Source organism: Canis aureus, chromosome 17 (assembly GCF_053574225.1).
Source record: "Canis aureus isolate CA01 chromosome 17, VMU_Caureus_v.1.0, whole genome shotgun sequence".
NCBI classification, from domain to species: domain Eukaryota; kingdom Metazoa; phylum Chordata; class Mammalia; order Carnivora; family Canidae; genus Canis; species Canis aureus.
In genome coordinates, this window is record NC_135627.1 from 44,796,619 (window position 1) to 44,813,597 (window position 16,979).

The following is a 16,979-nucleotide window of genomic DNA, read 5'->3' on the forward strand; positions in this document are numbered from 1 at the left end:
GTCTTGCTTGACCTCTGCTCCATACCTACCTATTTACAGAGATAAGAAGAAATAAGAGTCAACAGGAGTTCAAGTCAGGGCTGAAATACAAAAATTTAGTGTTTGCTTTCTGAAAATGAATATTCTTAAATAGTGTATATCTAACCCATGCTCTCAAATTGGGAAGAATAAAACTTTGTCTGATTTCAATAATTCATAGGTCATGTTTGTTCACAAAGCTAAGGGATTGTCCAATTACTCAACCAGAGAGATAAATGAATGCAGAGCATAGGGAGAAAGTAGTATAAATTTCTAAGGCCTGTTTTGACCCCACCCCAATCAGAGATCTAAAGTGATCTACGTAACATCAGCCAAGTAGATGTTCTCCAGCCTGTCAAAGGCCTCTGAGGTTTAGGGTCTTAATTCTGTTGATTAAAGCATCTGCTAACACTCTGGGCATAGCAGGAAGAAAGCAGTACTAGAAAGTGAGACGATGAGATTCTTATAGGATGCTGTTTTTCTTTGTATATCACATGTCTGGACATAACAGTATCGCACACTGAAAGCCAAATGAGAGCCTCTGGGGCTGACCAAATGAGCTCAGTAACTCATCATAGTCCCCAAAGAATTATTTTGTCTTTTCAGCCTATAACCTAAAGGGAGTGCTTCAGCAGAAATGTGAATAATTCTAAATAAAGCTATCAGAGAGCATATCCCTATAGTGCCAAAGGGAATTATTCTAAAGCATTTGTTAGAAATACTCAAATAACAATAACAGTTGGTGCTAAAGCATTCTGGTTTTATAGGAAAGGAGTTCAACTCCCATCAGAATTTAGATTAATCATAATTTAATTGTTAATATAAAAAGGCTTAGGTATCCCATAACAGAAAGACTGGAGAATACAGCCTTTGTATCATTTCAATTTGAAAAATGTATTAATACAGCAATCCTACTAAAAGGTCCATCACTCATAATGCTTTGTTTTAGTAGTGAATCATAGAAGCTTAATAAATGTTCACTAGCATCACATAATATCAATTTTAATGTTTCTAGAAACCAAATATGCTTTACAATTAAAAGCTAGATGGGGCTTTATATATTCTGCCTAAACTTACCAAAAGATTGATTCCTAACAAATTACTTCTCTTCTCAAAAATATCCTTAAAGAAAGATTTTCTTCTTAAACTTATTCTTGAAGGAAGGAATGGGAAAAAGATAAGCAAAAAGACATGCAGTAGTGTAACACAGATTAGCACTTAATTCAGCCTTACTGCCTCCCCCTACCCTGCCCTGCCCTGCCAAATGCCAGAGAAATCCACAGCAGATGCCAATGAAACACAGATATTTTAAGGCGGTGTTCAATAAATAAAACACAAATTGTAATAAATATTCAGAGTAATGCCATATTTATCAAGGCCTGGTTATAACTGCTGCTAGGGAAAAAGGGCTATAAGGAAAACAATGCCATACTCATAGTCCACAGACAAGACTAGCAGGGGATCCTGAATAGGAGGAAAGTCACACTCTGAGCAGTCAAATTTCATAACCCCTGGAGGTGTCATTTACATTGTAATCATTACAAATGGCAACTCCTGGAGTTGGGCAATGCATATCCTGCATAGCTCTGATATCAGAAAACTAAACATATAACAAGCACGGATTTTTAAGACCAAGATAGCTCTATCTGAGAAATGACAGGAGCCATATAATCCAAGTCTAGTAGGCAGAACAAAACACAGGGTCACTTTTTTCAAATCAGTATAAGAATTGTAAGCCTTTTTCACAATTATCAACAGTATTTACCTTAAAATTGTGCTCTCAACTAGCTTTGATGGCTAAAGTCAGTCCACTTTTACTTCTACTGACCTTTCATCTCTGCTTCAGCTCTCACTGTGCCATAGCCACCCATCATCTGATACCATATTCACCCCCATCTAATAACTGCGTCTGTCAGCCTGAGAACCCAGCCCACACCAGAACCTCCGCTAAGCAACCAGAGACAAGCTGTAGTGGGAGGGAGAGGAAGGAGACCAAAGTAAATACTAAATGCAATGTTTAGAGATCGTTGAGATAAGAAAGTAAAAACAGCCTTTACATTTGTTATTCAATAGGTGCCATTTTGTTTTTGGTTTTGGTTTTTTTTCAAATACTTGTATTTTAGGAATGGGAGATTCCCATGCATTTTCTCATGCAGAAGTACAGCAGGAAATATTACTACATGGCGAGCAAGCTTAAAAAAAAAAAAAAAAGGCACATCGAATGCCAGGAGAATTCTTATCAACACCACAATATGGGGCATTTCTTAGTGCCCAAAGCAAAAGCATTATAAAGACAAAGAACAGCATAAGGTAAAGCTATAAGTAAAGGTGGAACACACCAAAAAATTTTTTGAGCCTGATTTTTTTTCTCATCACCGATTTTTGTCTTTCTAGCCCTCAAGCCCAACTTCCACCCTAAAAATTTCCCATCCTAGCTTTTTCCTTGAACTTCTGCTCAACTTGAAGTATTTTACAGAACCTGCCTCTATGATCATGTACCACTAAGTGCTTTGATACACAGTACACCTCTGCTCAAACTGGTCTTTCAATATTGCAGACCTGATAGGCCCTTAGGTCTTAAATACTGAATATTAGTCTCATGTGTTTTTCTGCCTCATTATGTTTCCCAGATAGTAGGACCCGATTCCTTACAGGATTGCTGTATTCATTCCAATAGGGGGCTCCTTTCTCTCAAGGCCATATTAAAGACAAACTGTTCCCCCTTAACTGCTGCCAAAGTAACAATGACAAGATGGGGAATTTCCTTGTTTCCTGAAGTTAGAGCAGCAGAAACACTGAGAGGATTTGAAAAGCATTAAAATGCATTTCTCTCTTTCTTACTCAGTTCAAATGGACTGAAAGAAAGAGAACATTTATTTCCATGACTACTTCAGGTAAAGCCTCAAATCCTCTGGTTTCTCTAAAGTTTTTGCTTTTGTATGAGAAATCATACTGCCTTTCATCAATAAACCCGTAAGGGCTTTAGAGCTCTGCAGTCCTTGTAAGCAATCCCAGAATGATTTAATGTTATTTTCTGGGGTTTTTTTCTTCACCTCAACAGCAATTCAGAATGGATTATAATGAATCTATTTTTGTTTCTAGGCTTCCAATTGCTTCACAAAATATGCTTTTTTAAAAAATCAAAATTATTTCAATGTTACAAAATTGCTTCTATACCTCCATATAGGCCTAGAAAAAAATCTTAAGGGTCCCTACCAGATAATTTTCTGGTCACAAATGAAACCACAGTCAAACCATTCCAGAGAAATAACGGTTTCATCTTCTTATAAAGGCCCACACAAGTAGAGATTCCACAGTCTCCTTCAGTTACCCCAAATGTTGACAATCCTTAGTGTTGACAAATGCATTCTCATCTGTAGAGTCTCCTGTTCTTGTTAAACCTGTTCTGTTTATACTTCAATTCTGAAGAGATGTTTCAGACATTCACTTTTTTTTTTTTAGAGAAAGTACATGCGTGTGCCATGTGTATGCCATGCCACATACAAATGGGTAGGGGAGAGGAGGAAGGGAGGAAAGAATCTTAAGCAGGTGCCAACCCAGTGCAGAGCCTGATGACGGGCTCAATCTCATGACCCTGAGGATCATTACCTGAGCCGAAACCAAAAGTCTGACCCTTAACTGACCAAAGCCGCCCAGATGCCCTTCAGATGGATATTTATCACTTTTAATTCAACTCAGTAATCATTTATCAAGCAACTCCTATATTCAAGCACTTTACTAAGCATCAAAGATACAGAAATGAAGGATATAATCCCAATCCTGAAAAAATTTGAAACCTAGCAAGAAAGATAGACATGTAGACATTACAGTGATGTTTGTTACAATAAATGCCGGGTAATATTCAAAATATTTACTGTTATAACATGGACACCAATCCATCAAAATAGAGACCGAAAAACAGAGGAGGGTTGTAGAGGACCCTCTCTCAACTCTACAATGATAGCATTGTGATGATAGCCTAGGAACAGAAGGAGTGACTCCGCAGGCCAAGGTATTGGCTATTTTACTACTGATAGAAAAATACTTTTGTATTTCACAACTAGCATAGTCATTCTGGCACACAGAACATAAAATATTAACTTCAGAAAAAGGAACCATTCTTAGAGATGATCATACATAAGAACCCCTAGACCACTATCCTAATCCATGGATGATCACTTGAACTATCCTGTGATAGTCCTTAACATCGTTCACATAATATCTTAGTCTTCCTTCTTCCAAGTACATAGTAGGGTTGCACTTTCCACCTCTTTTTAAGGCAAAACATAACCATGTGACTTGTTTGGGCCAGGAACATGTAAACAGAAGTGATATAAGTGTTAGAAGACTTTAAGAGTCAAGTAAAGGATGTGATTAGATCCCCATCCTGCCAACATACCCACTCAATAAACATGTAGCATGATCTAGAAATGTACCCTTGTTACTTTAAGCTCCTAAAATTTAGGGGTGTGATATATACCTAATGTATCCTGACTGATGCAATAACTAAGATTAATTTTATAGAACAAGTCAAATTAAGCCAGAAAGAAAGGGAGGGATGATAATTCTAAGCAGAGGGATAGTGGGAACAAAGAGTATTTCTGGATCAACATGATGACAAAGGATAATTTAAAAACATAGGCAGAAGCTTGTCATAAAATAGCTTGTATGGGATTCCAAGGAATATAGATTTAATTTTATAGGCAGGATTGAGGAGCTAATGACCAAAAGAGCCTTAACATTCCCCTCAGCGTAGTTAAACTTTAGAGAGATTTTTCTTGACTGTAGGCCCCTGACCTCTCTTTTCTTAGAGCATTTATTTTAGAAAACTTGCAATTGTAAATTATTTCTTTGCTCCTTTGAGATGTAAATTCCTCCCAGCCTCTGGTCAGTTTCAAATCAAGAACCTATTTCTTCAAGAAAGGGTTGAAGACCTTTATTCTTTATTTCTTTATTCTTTATTTCTTTATTTTCCCTTTATTTCTTCAAGAAATAGGTTCTTCAAGAACCTATTTCAAGGCCTAGGAACCATCTCTTTGAAATGTAATCTTAAGGACATAGGGCTCCTAACACCCAGTCTCTGTGGGAGGGTAGGAATCTAAGTTGATGGGAACCAATTAGCAAACACAGATCGCCTAATTACACTGACCACCTTCCACTCACATCCTTCAGTACTTTTCTACTAGCTTACCTCACTGCCTTTTGTCTTGTCAGAGTTGAGTTCAATCTCTCCTCACACTGCAATAGTCTTGAATAAAGCCCTCCTTGTTTAACATGTCCAGTGTAATTTTTCTTTGACACTAAGAACAAAATTAAGGAGGTCATTTGTAGCAATCCACATGAGAATTAATAAATTAACATAATCTGATAACTAAATATGAAGAAAGGAAGAAAAAGAAAACATCTGAAATCACTCCACCTATTTTGGGATGATGTTGCCCACTGTTATGGAAAAGAAGAGAAGGGATGCTTTGTAGTAGTAGATTAACTATGAAGTCAACAAATTTTTAGGGTCCCCCACTTTTTTGGTCCCTTTCAAGGCGTGGAGCCTAGCAAACAGTTCATATAATCATGTTTTTTTAAGCTTTGCAAAAATATTATAACTGTAATCAGTAAAAATAGCTTCCAGTTTCTTTCCACTAAAACTTCCCTTATGTAGCATTTTTCTTGTGTTATTTAATATATATGAGCATTTGTGAGACTCTCTTTGAGAGAATGCTGAAATGGGCATATGTCAGTATTTGCAACTTGGAAATAAATTAAAACATTTTAATAAGTGAAGATTAACCAAACTCCTGATTTGGGTTTATATAAAGTATATCCACCCTTTCATCTTTTTTAATTAGTTAAAAAGTAATGGAATGAAAGTGACAGCTATAAATGAAATCAATAATGTATATTATTCTGACATTGAAAAGTAACTTCTAACAAAAAACAAAGGATCATAACCACTGCATTAATTAAGAGGAAGAGATAAATGAAAACAGAAGTAATAAATAGGCCTTACTTGATGAACAAATTAATGAAAAGAAGTGAATCATTAACACCTCGGAAATGGATTTAAATTTCTGTCTGATTTGACATGACATATTGCTATTGACAAAATAATATAAAACATGATTCAACATTACAGATATTCCACAAAACTCATGATTCAATATTACAGATATTCTACAAGGTAGATATTGATAAAAAAAACAACTAATGCATATCATCAAGAGTACATAAAATGAATCACCATGTAAGAAAACTTGAAATGTTCTGAAATCTTAAAATTCACATAATAGTGAATTTGAGAGAGGTTTTCAAAATTTGTCAATAGTCTTAAAAATTCACCTGACATTTCCAATACCAAAGAAAACCAATCAAAATGTTTAAAGTGTTTAATACTAAAAAAATTCATTCACCAATAAAAAAATGAGTGAATTTTCTATTCTATTGTAAATAATGTAACAAAATCAATGTCATATAAGAAATATCAATGAGTATGCAGCTAAAAAATGATGGGGAGAATGTATTACAGAGATCAGGCAGTTAAGAAGAATAATGGCATTTTCTGAATTTTATGATGTTTGTGGTACTATTTTTTAATTTGTAATTTGTTGAGATTTCCTTCTCTTTCAAAATATTCAACTTCATACTTAATGTATTATTTTTCTTAAAGAGGGTTTCCAAAAAAATTGTATAAACTTAAGCCTCACAAAATCTGGATCTACCCTTAAAGACAAGATTTTTAAGTGTGTTGGTTAATTTTATGTATCAATTTGACTAGGCCATGGTGTGTCCAGATATTTGGCCAAACGTTATTCTGGATGTTTCCATGAAGATATTTTTGGATGAGATTAACATTTACATTGACAGACTAGGGATGCCTGGGTGGCTCAGCGGTTGGACATCTTGCCTTCAGCTCAGGGTGTGATCCTGGAGTGCCGGGATCAAGTCTCACAACAGGTTCCCTGCATGGAGCCTGCTTCTCCTTTTGCCTATGTCTCTGCCTCTTTCTCTGTGTCTCTCATGAATAAGTAAAATCTTTTTTAAAAAATAAATAAATAAATTGACAGACTAAATAAAGCAGGTTGCCCTTAGAATACGGGCAGGACTCATCCAATCAGATGAAGGCCTGAATAAAACAATAGCTTGATCTTCCCCCTTAATTAAAAGAGAATTTTCTCACTTTTCAGGTTTTGAGGTAAGACATCAGCTCTTCTTGTATCAATAGCAAACTGCTGGCCTTCAGACTCAAACTGGGACATCAGCTCTGCAAATTTTGAGCTTGCCAGCCTCCACAATCACAAGAGTCAATGCTTTACATCTATTATATATATTATCTATGTCTATAGATACAGACAGATCAATATAACGCCTTGGTTCTGTTTCTCTGGAGAACTCCAATACAGTAGGTGAAGAGGATGAATTCAATTTCAGGCATGCTGCATTTGTGATCTCTTTGAGATATTTTACATACTGAAAACATGCCTTAGGTTATTGAATGTACTTTTATCAGCCTAAAAAACATACATGAAAGGTGAAAGTTCCAAAGAATTTTTCTGCTAACCAGACTTTACTTTTTCTAAACTTGAAATGGGCATGCTGCTATAAAATCATAGTATTTACCTTGGGGGTTTGGGGGTGTCTCAAACCCCTTTGATTACCTGAGGGAAGACTACCCTCCATTGGAATGCAAACTCCATCGTGGAAGGAACAGTATCTTGATCAATGCTCTATTTCCAGTGGCTGGGACAGTATTTGGCATACAATAAATATTTTGCTTATCAACCAGTTATTGGCGAATTCTAACTCACATGCATCTCCTGAAGTAAACTGAATAAAAAAGATGTCCATGTGCTATGCTAATCTCTACAATCTGTAAATGTTACTTTAGATGGCAAAAGGCATTTTGCAAGCATAATTAAGTAAAGGATCTTGAGATGGGAAATGTACCCTGAATTACCTGGGTTGGCTCAATGTAATCAGCTGGGTCCTTAGAAGAGGAAGCAGGAGGGCTAGAGAGAGATTTGAAGATGCTGTACTTTGTACTCTAAAGTACAAAGATGGAAGAAGGTACCGTGAGCCAAGGGATACAGGGAGTCTCTCGAATTTGGAAAAGGCAAGGAAACAGACTTTCTTAAGCACCTCCAGAAGGAAAGCAGCCCTACTGATGCCTGTTAGACTTCTGACCTTCAGAAATGTAAAATAATAAGTTTGTGTCATTTTAAGCCACTAGACTTATGTTAATGTGTTACAGCTTCAATGAGAAATTAATGTAACTCTCCAAAATCTCTCCATCTTATTGCCACTGGCTAGATCCAGTTCCCATCATCTATCCCCTCCACTACTTCAACAGTTTCCTAACTGTTCCCTCTGCCTCCAATTTCTCCCACTCAAGGGAATCCTAAGGTTCTCAGAGGATATGTATGATTACACCATGGCTTCATTCTCAAATGATTACAAAATCCTTAGTATGTCAAATTTGATTCTCAATGGTCTGTCCTCCATCTACATACCCAGCCTTATCCCTAATAACTCAACCAATAAGTTCTATGTATCTCCCTAAAAATGCCTCACTCTTGCATGTCTCTTGAATGTTACCCAAACCTTTTCTCCAGTTAAATTTGTACTCCTTATTTGTTATTCATCACTCAAGTATATATTCTCCTATAGAAGTTTTTCCTGAATACTGAGTGTTGGCAAAATGCAGGAAAACTAGACCTTCATGCATACCTGGTGGGCATGTAAATTGGTGCAGTCACTTCAGGAAATAATTTGGCAGTTTCTTACAAATTTAAACATAAATTTACCATATAATCCAGCATTTCCACTCTAGGTACCTACTCAAGAGAAATAAAAATGCATGTTGACACAAAAACATGTACTCAAATATTCATAGCAGTATTATTTATAACCCCAAACTAGAAATATCCAAATGTTTATCAACTGACAAATGGATTTTTTTAAAAAGTAGTACATCCACACATTTGAATACTAATCTACGATTAAAAGAAACAAAACATCAATACATATTTCCACATGGATGACAGTCAAAAACATATACTAAGAAGTCCAATATAAAAGACTACACATTGTATGACTGTATTTATATAAAATGTCTAGAAAAGGCAAATTAAAAGAGAAAGAGAAGGATAAATAGTTTCCTAGGATTGAGGTGGGAGTCAATATTAACTGTAAATGAGAACAAGGGAACTTTTTGAGATGAAAGAAATTCTAAAACTGGATTGTAGTGATAATCATATAACTATAAATTTACTAAAATAATTGAATTTACATTATCATTGGGTAAATTGTGTATATAAATTATGCCTCCATAAATATATTTTTTTAAAAAATAATTACCTTGGAACCAAAGAATAAATAAATTCTACAAGAAACCTGCACTGATATACTCACACAACATATCAAATACAACTTTGCATACAATGTCTACATTCCATGAAGTGTCTTCTATGGTAGTTGGCTTAAAAAGATTTACTTTTAAAAAGTTCCAACCAGGAATTAATTCAAGAAAAACATTACTTCATAATTTTTATATTTTTCTATTTGTAGATTTTGACATTATACTTGTTGAAGAAAGAGACTTAGGAAAAAAAAAACAGAGAGAATGAGGGACAAAAAAGAAATAGAAATAGGCAACCAAGCTCTGGAAAACAATGCACTATTGCCCACAGGTTCTAGTCTGGTGGGCTCATATGACAGCACCAGATTGCCCACGATAATTTTTCCAAAGAGATATGCAGATTTAAACATGTCTTTTTGATTTCCCCTTTTCTGTCAGTGAGTACAATATAATGGATTTGTGTTTCATGAATTCGTTCCTAAAATATTTCATAGAAAACCAAGGGAGGAAAAAATGTAATAAATGTCAGACTTTGATATGTCCATAAAAGTTCTTTAAAGTCCAGCTTATCAGAGGCTATGAATATAATCCTTAGCAATGCCATAAAACATAGTAAAGACTTAAGTTCAGTAGAACTGCAAAGATCCTAACCTACTGCTACTTACCAGGGGCTAGGAAAAGAATAGTCTTAACAGTACTTCACTAAATTCAGATAGCAGGAAACTCAGTTCTGAAATCAACTTGAAAGAAGGTCACTGGAGTCCGAAGGATCACAATGTGGAAATAATAAAAAGCTAACTAAAACTTGAGGTCACCTGAGAGCTTTCAAAGCAGCAGCAATAAGTAGCATTTTAACACACTTACTAGAACATTTGAGTCACATGAAAATCTAGTAACGTAAATATAATTTTAATTTGAGGAAAACGCAACTCCAAGATGTGATTAGTAAATGGCTCTACTATGTCTCGTGCATGGCTTTAGACCACAGTTTTTAAGTTCCAACCACATCAGTTATATGACATAGTTGGACTAGACTCCAGTCAGTGGCTAATGGAAAAGAAAATCAGCTCAGTAGAATGAAGCAGAGTGCTTCAAATGGCAGAGTGGTTGTGAGAATCCCCAATGTCTGTGACCTAAAATTAGAGAACAGGTTGCCTTGTCACATTAAGACCATGTGTCCACTTTTAGTTCCCATGAGAAGGCAAAATAAACGTGAGGATGTTAAGACAAGACTGACTTTAATTATTCTTTGTCTATTTTAATCTGTACAAATCAGTTTCCTCCTTGCCAGCAGGTGTCCTCTGGCTAAGGAAATTGAGTAATGGTGTGTGGTCTGCCTGCTATTCACACATATTGTGAACCAGGTGAGCAGCAATAACTTATTCTGGGACATAGAGACTTTATTTTCCTCTGCCATAAACAGAGAATATTTCAAGAAATCTGTGTACTTCAGTGAAATACACAGGATGTTTTGACATTTGGGAATCACAGTTTTTCTCCTCCAGAATATAGATAATATTTCCACAAGTGTTTTGGCAGTTATATAATCTTAGTATTTATTTCTAAAATATTCATCATAAATGAAACATATTGTTACTCGAATGCTTTTACTGGTTGGTGTGGGCTGTTTAAAAACAAGTTTGAGTATAGTTTGTTTTTTTCTCTTCTGGTCTCTTCAGAAAAATGTTGCTTCTCTTCTTAAGAAACAATTCCATGTTCTTGACTCTATGCCTGGTTATAAGCCATTACTCCAAATTATATTTTACAGTATACTGAACAGAATATTGGTCATATAACAATAAAGCTCATAGCCTATATTCCATTTTCCAAGGTTTATACCTGGAAGTCCATAAGGATTTCTTTTTTGCCTTGTCTAGTTTTCTATTTACATCTGCCTACCACCAGATGTTATTACTTGACATGGCATTGTATATCATTGCCATGTAGGTGGCATAAAGATTTATGTCCTATTCATGAATAGTTGACAAATTCTATTTTCATTTCACAATGGATGAATGCAAATCACTTGGCCTTAATGTTTCAAAAACAAAGTTATTACTGTTTGGCATTCTTTTTGGCTTGAAAAATGTTTGGCCTTTTGTACAGACACACACACACAAACACGCTATATACATATTTTTTTCCCTTTTAGGTTGTGTATTCTGAATCCCGACTGCCCTATAAAGCCTTGGGCTTCAATTCTCTTGCCTTAACATCAGTATATTAGGAAAATAAGCATGGCTTTATTTTTCATTTGCATTGCTTATCTTCCTTGTGTGATTTTTTTTTTCTAGAGCACTAAGTTACCAGGGCTTCTGATTGATGCACTTGCTATCTTGCATATTGATTTGTAACTGACTCTTTCATTTGTCTTCACAATTCCATCTTTCATAGACTGGAGTCATTCCCAAACACATCAGATCATATCATTTCAGAGATCAGATACTTAGTTCTTTTCAGCCCCAGGCCTCTCTCTGTACATGAAATACTCTGCTGTGTGTAATCTATTTATTTTTGTGCTTAAAATATATTTTAGACCTTACTTTACATATTGCATGGAATTGGCAATGTACTCGTACAAAGTAGCATGATTTTACAGTATTAGCGTAGGCTTTAACATCTAAGAAGCACTAGGAAGGGGGTCAAGGGCTGGGGCTATAAGGTCCACTCTTGCTCTGTTATCCCACAAGTACCCACAGCAAGAGCTTAAAAATGTTCTTTGACTGATATAGATGAGTGGTTTCTGAATGATATGGAAAATAAATCTCTTCATGAGACACCAAGGATGACTGAAAGTATAGGAATCCAGGGATAAGTTATCCCAGATTTGGCCTAAAAACCTATTCCTTTATTTTCCAATTCTGAATTTCAATTGTAAATGTAGTAAGCAAAATGCTAGAATTATCCTAAACAGGTGGAGGGATTCGATCTTGATTTCTAAAATATAACAGTCTTGGCTTCAAGTCAATAAAACCACAGTACAAGTGAAAGATGAAAATACTGGGGAGGGCTTGTAATTTGACCAAACCAATTTCCACCACCATTTCCTTCAAACTAAAATATTGGCATAGGAAAGAAGAGAGAGAGATTAAGAAAGAAATAAGCTCAGTTTGAGAGGCTTTGCCCAGAGAATTCACAATCTCTAAGGCCAACTTACACACCAGGAGGAACCACTGAGCTTTCTTTAATGTTTAGAAAATGAAAGTAGTATGGCCTCCTTTCTAGGTACCTTACTTTCAAAGTCAAACCCAAGGATGTTGCATGTTTCCTGTGGAAGCCACTCAAGCCTGCACAGCATGTCAGAGAAGTAGAGTAGAAATGGTAGCATGGCTGGTGGTATAAGAATTTGACAGAGACAACCTCCTGAGGTGAGATATCTATGGCACCATAATGGAATGAGAGAGCACTTAAATGTGTCCTAAGACTCCCCAAAGGGGTATGAAAGCTTGCTCTAAAACACAGAACCCACAAGTCATTTCACAAACTCAGCATTGGATAATACATTATGAAGGAAGACGTTCTGTATAATGGCATTGTGGAAGAAGACCACACAGAATGAACAATATCCTACCACAAGACTCAGACTCAAGATCAGTATCTAAAAGAAGATACTTTGGAGGTGCCTGGGTGGTTCAGTTGGTTAAGTGATCAACTCTTGATTTCAGCTCAGGTCATGATCTCAGTTGTAGGATTGAGTCCTAAGTTGGGCTCCTCCCTCAGCAGGGAGTCTTCTGGAGATGCTCTCCTTCCCTCTCCCTTTGCCCTTCTCCCCAACACTCGCCCTCACTCTCACTCACTCTAAAATAAATAAATCTTTAAAAAAAGAGAGAGATAGATACTTTCTTCTCCTCAAAATAATAGATTTGCACACTTTATCCCTCTCCATTTTAGGTTTAAATTTGAATGACTGATGCAATTATTCCACTAAGTTTACCTGAAATGGACTAAATGAAGTCTTCCTAACTGTAATGAATGTGCTATCTCATACTGTTAAGAACATCAATTCAGGAACCAGGTCCACTGGGTTCGAATTTTAGCTTTGCCTAGGATTTGTGACATTAGTCAAGTAGCATTACCTCTATGTCTAATTCTTCATATATAAATTGGGAAAAATAATAATTTCCTTATATTATTTTCTTATACTACTATAAAATGATTTGAAATATATAATGTGCATAGAAAAGTACCTATGATAAGCAATTATATATATAATACGCATTATAATACAGGTTATTATTTTATTCTCATCAAATGGACTGGGTGCTGAAAATAGAAATTAATTTTAAGCAGTAAGCTTTTGCCACATCAAGTTTGTGCTGTGTTAAATATGTAAATGCTATATAAATATTATAGAATTTTATTTTTTTTAATATTATAGAATTTTAGAGAAAAAAATAGAATTAAAGATCATAGTTCAAGATTTATTTTTAAAGATAAGAATATATTTATAAATGTCAAATAATTTTTCCATGGCTTTGTAACTAATAAATCTCAAGACCTGGGATCAAACTGAGGTCATCACTTATTCTTCATTCAAGGTGCCAAGTACTGGGCTACATTTGGAAATAAAGCAGCATTCTAGGAACGTACACATCTACCTTACAGAGCTTACAATATGCCAGGAAACATACCTGGAAAGACAGCAGTGTACTATGATAAGAGAAATACATGGTGCTATATTCCTAGGAGTCAAGCAAAGCTTTCAAAGTGACTGGAAGCCAAAATCTAAATGAAGAGCAGAATTTCGACAGATGGAGGGATGAGGTTAGAATACTTAAGGACAAGAATGAGCTACGAAGACGCCCCAGAGTTGAGAAATACTATAACTTGTTGATGGAACTGATATAAATTTAGTGCATTTTAGCAAAGAATGCAGAAAAACAAGGTGCCCAGAAGCAGCAGATAAGATACTTGGGGAGTCTTATAAACTACTGTAAGAAACTTACAGTAGTTAAAGACAATGAAAACTTAAAGACAATGAAAACCAAAAAGCTTTTAAGCAGAGAATCAAAGACAGAAAATTCCCCTGTTGGAGGATCCCTCTAAAAACTGTGGGAGAAAAGTCTGGAGAGGGCAAGGGAAGAGTCAGGGACACCATTTAAGAGACAAGTTTATCCACGAGAGAAAACTAGGTCTTAATAACCTTGTTCTTTTGAATGACATCACTGTAAGAAAACAGTAAAGATAAAACAAGGGAAATTAACAGAGACTAAAAACTATTCTTGCTCTCCTTGAGTTGTCTGTGATCCTTTTCATATCAATCACAGATTGTTAGAGTGAGAAGTGATCTTAAGGAAACCAACCTTTGAAATGTATAGAAAGGCTATGTGTCTTGCTCATGTTCTATTAAATGGCAGAGTCAGAACTAAATCTCAGATCCTGCCAGCCCAGTGTCCCTCCCTGCACCATCCTGAAATAAATCCTTTAGAATGAAGGCCAGCCACAGCAGTCACTAAGAAACTGAGAGTTCTAGAATCCTGAGCAGACTGTCCTGAAAAGAGGAGCTCCAACAGACCCCGTGTCCCAGCAGCCTGGGCCAGAGGCTATGCCTCTGTCAGCTGAAAATTTGTCACTCTGGAGGGTTGTGCACTAAGTTTTAGAATAGTTTTCTTCCACTGACAAGGAAATTTGCAACTAAAATTTGTTTAAGATTCAAACTCAATGAATAATGTAGTTCAGTTCAGTATGGAAAATACTCTAATAGTACACTTATGAAAAATTGTAATGAGTAGCCAATTGCTCTCAACAATCTTTTAGGTTATCCCAGTGCTTAGGGAAAAAAAATCATATTAAACTGAAATCTTCCTGCCTGTAATTTCTCCTCACTGGTCTGATTTTTTCCTAAGCTGCCTCAAATGCATCTTACAAATAAATAGGGGGGAAATAATAAAGCTTTGCCCTCTGGAGTTTCTGAAAGCATGCCTTGGTTTATCTTTCAGTTGAATAAAAAACATTTGGGGTCAAGCCTGGGTTTGGCAAATGAGCTCAATTAACACAGATTCATTGTGGGAGGAAATTTTTTATTCAGAATAACCCAGTTGTCTAATAGAGTCTATGCTTAAGAAATGGACAGCAAGGAGATTAAATGCCCCAGAATTCTAGAAAACACTTTCAAAGACAAGCCCTAGAAGCACAAGGCAATGACAACCAACCCAGTGCCTTTTCCATAGCAATGCCTGGCTCTTGATGGCAATGGGCAGTAACTCTAACAGCCCAGGTCTATTGTACCATTGGCCTAATGTGCCCAGAACAGTATATCAGCATGATGGTGATACAAACAAGTTTAATATATCCTAGAATTACATTACACTTGAGACTTGGGATTCACAAATACCCACCTCTCTTATTGAGTGCCCAGTTCCTTCCCATCAGTGCAGCAGAAAAGCATCCTTTAGGCCTGATATCAAGGGAATAGGTCCAAATCTAAAGATTTCACTTACTCCTTCTACAAGACCATGCAGGTTTGAGTTTCCTCTTAGGAAAATGTCATAATCTAAAATAATCCCTAACACCTGTCATATAAACAGGATGAGACTTATTATCTTTAACTAAAGCACTGTTTATTATAAGAAATATTAAATGCATCAGCAGAGGTGGTTCCCAGCTTAAGGTGGTTTGGAATTGTAAATGCTGGTTAATTTTTAATCCAAAAAACAAATCATTTATTTATAGTCATCACTGGTTCAGCATTTAATTCTCAGGATGTAGATAAAATGAAGGATTTCAGAGACTGGTGCTGTAACGGTGAAATAACAAAAGCACCTATAATCTCTGACCCCCACGGTTCCAAGAGGTTTTTTTTTTTTTTTGTCGATCAATCAGCTGACTATATTGACAAGATACTGATTGGTTACATGTTGAAGAAAACATACAATACAAAATACAGAAAAAGTTGGTTCCATCCCCTCCCACTCCCCCCCCCCCTTACCCACCTACCCACCCCCAAATACTCATCATCATGATTTGGTCAGAACAGGGCTCAGAGCCAGAGGTCCGGGTGACCAGGGGTGGGGGAGGGGGGCAGGTTGTGGGCAATGGGTTGGTGGCTGTCACAATAATGCTGTGACATCAATTTTACAGTTTTTATAAAAAGAAAATGGTGACACTCAAAATGACTCTAGGCTGTTTATTCATTGGTTAGTCTAAGCATATGATATAATTGCTCCTATAATTGTTTATTCATTGGTTAGTCTAAGCATATGATATAATTGCTCCTAAGCATATGATATAACAAGTTCAAATGGGAGATTGTTAATATAGGCTGCTACTAGCTAAAATTCAGTCTGGGACAGGCTGTTACTATTGTAATTTTGTACAGAATTACAAATAAGCATGGGATACAAGAAGTTAAGAACCTGAAAGTAGAAGTTCCTTGGGCATCTATTTTGTGTATTTTGCTAATATATTTCCCTGGAATCTCTCTGGATAGAGAACCAGAGCCACTTTCCTACTATAAAATCAGACACTTAGCCTAGGCTTTTAAAATGGCCTGTGTTAATCTGTGTGTGTGGCAAGGGGGGAGGGGTGCGCATGTGCACACATGCACATACTAACCATCAGAAATAGGATCTGCCTCATTTCTGGATAAAAGAACATCACGTTCTCTCTC

The 16,979-nt window shown here is 36.1% G+C and overlaps 1 long non-coding RNA gene across 1 annotated transcript in view; it reads right to left on the reverse strand.

Annotated features, from left to right (window-relative positions):
- LOC144287947 (uncharacterized) overlaps positions 1-14,853 on the reverse strand; it is a 38,079-nt gene extending 23,226 nt beyond the window's left edge. The window contains exons 1-2 of the long non-coding RNA XR_013355819.1: positions 14,674-14,853; positions 5,210-5,318 (exon numbers count right to left, since the gene is read on the reverse strand). This is a non-coding gene — a long non-coding RNA (uncharacterized LOC144287947). The remainder of the gene's footprint in view (positions 1-5,209; positions 5,319-14,673) is intronic.
- Positions 14,854-16,979: the final 2,126 nt, after the last annotated feature.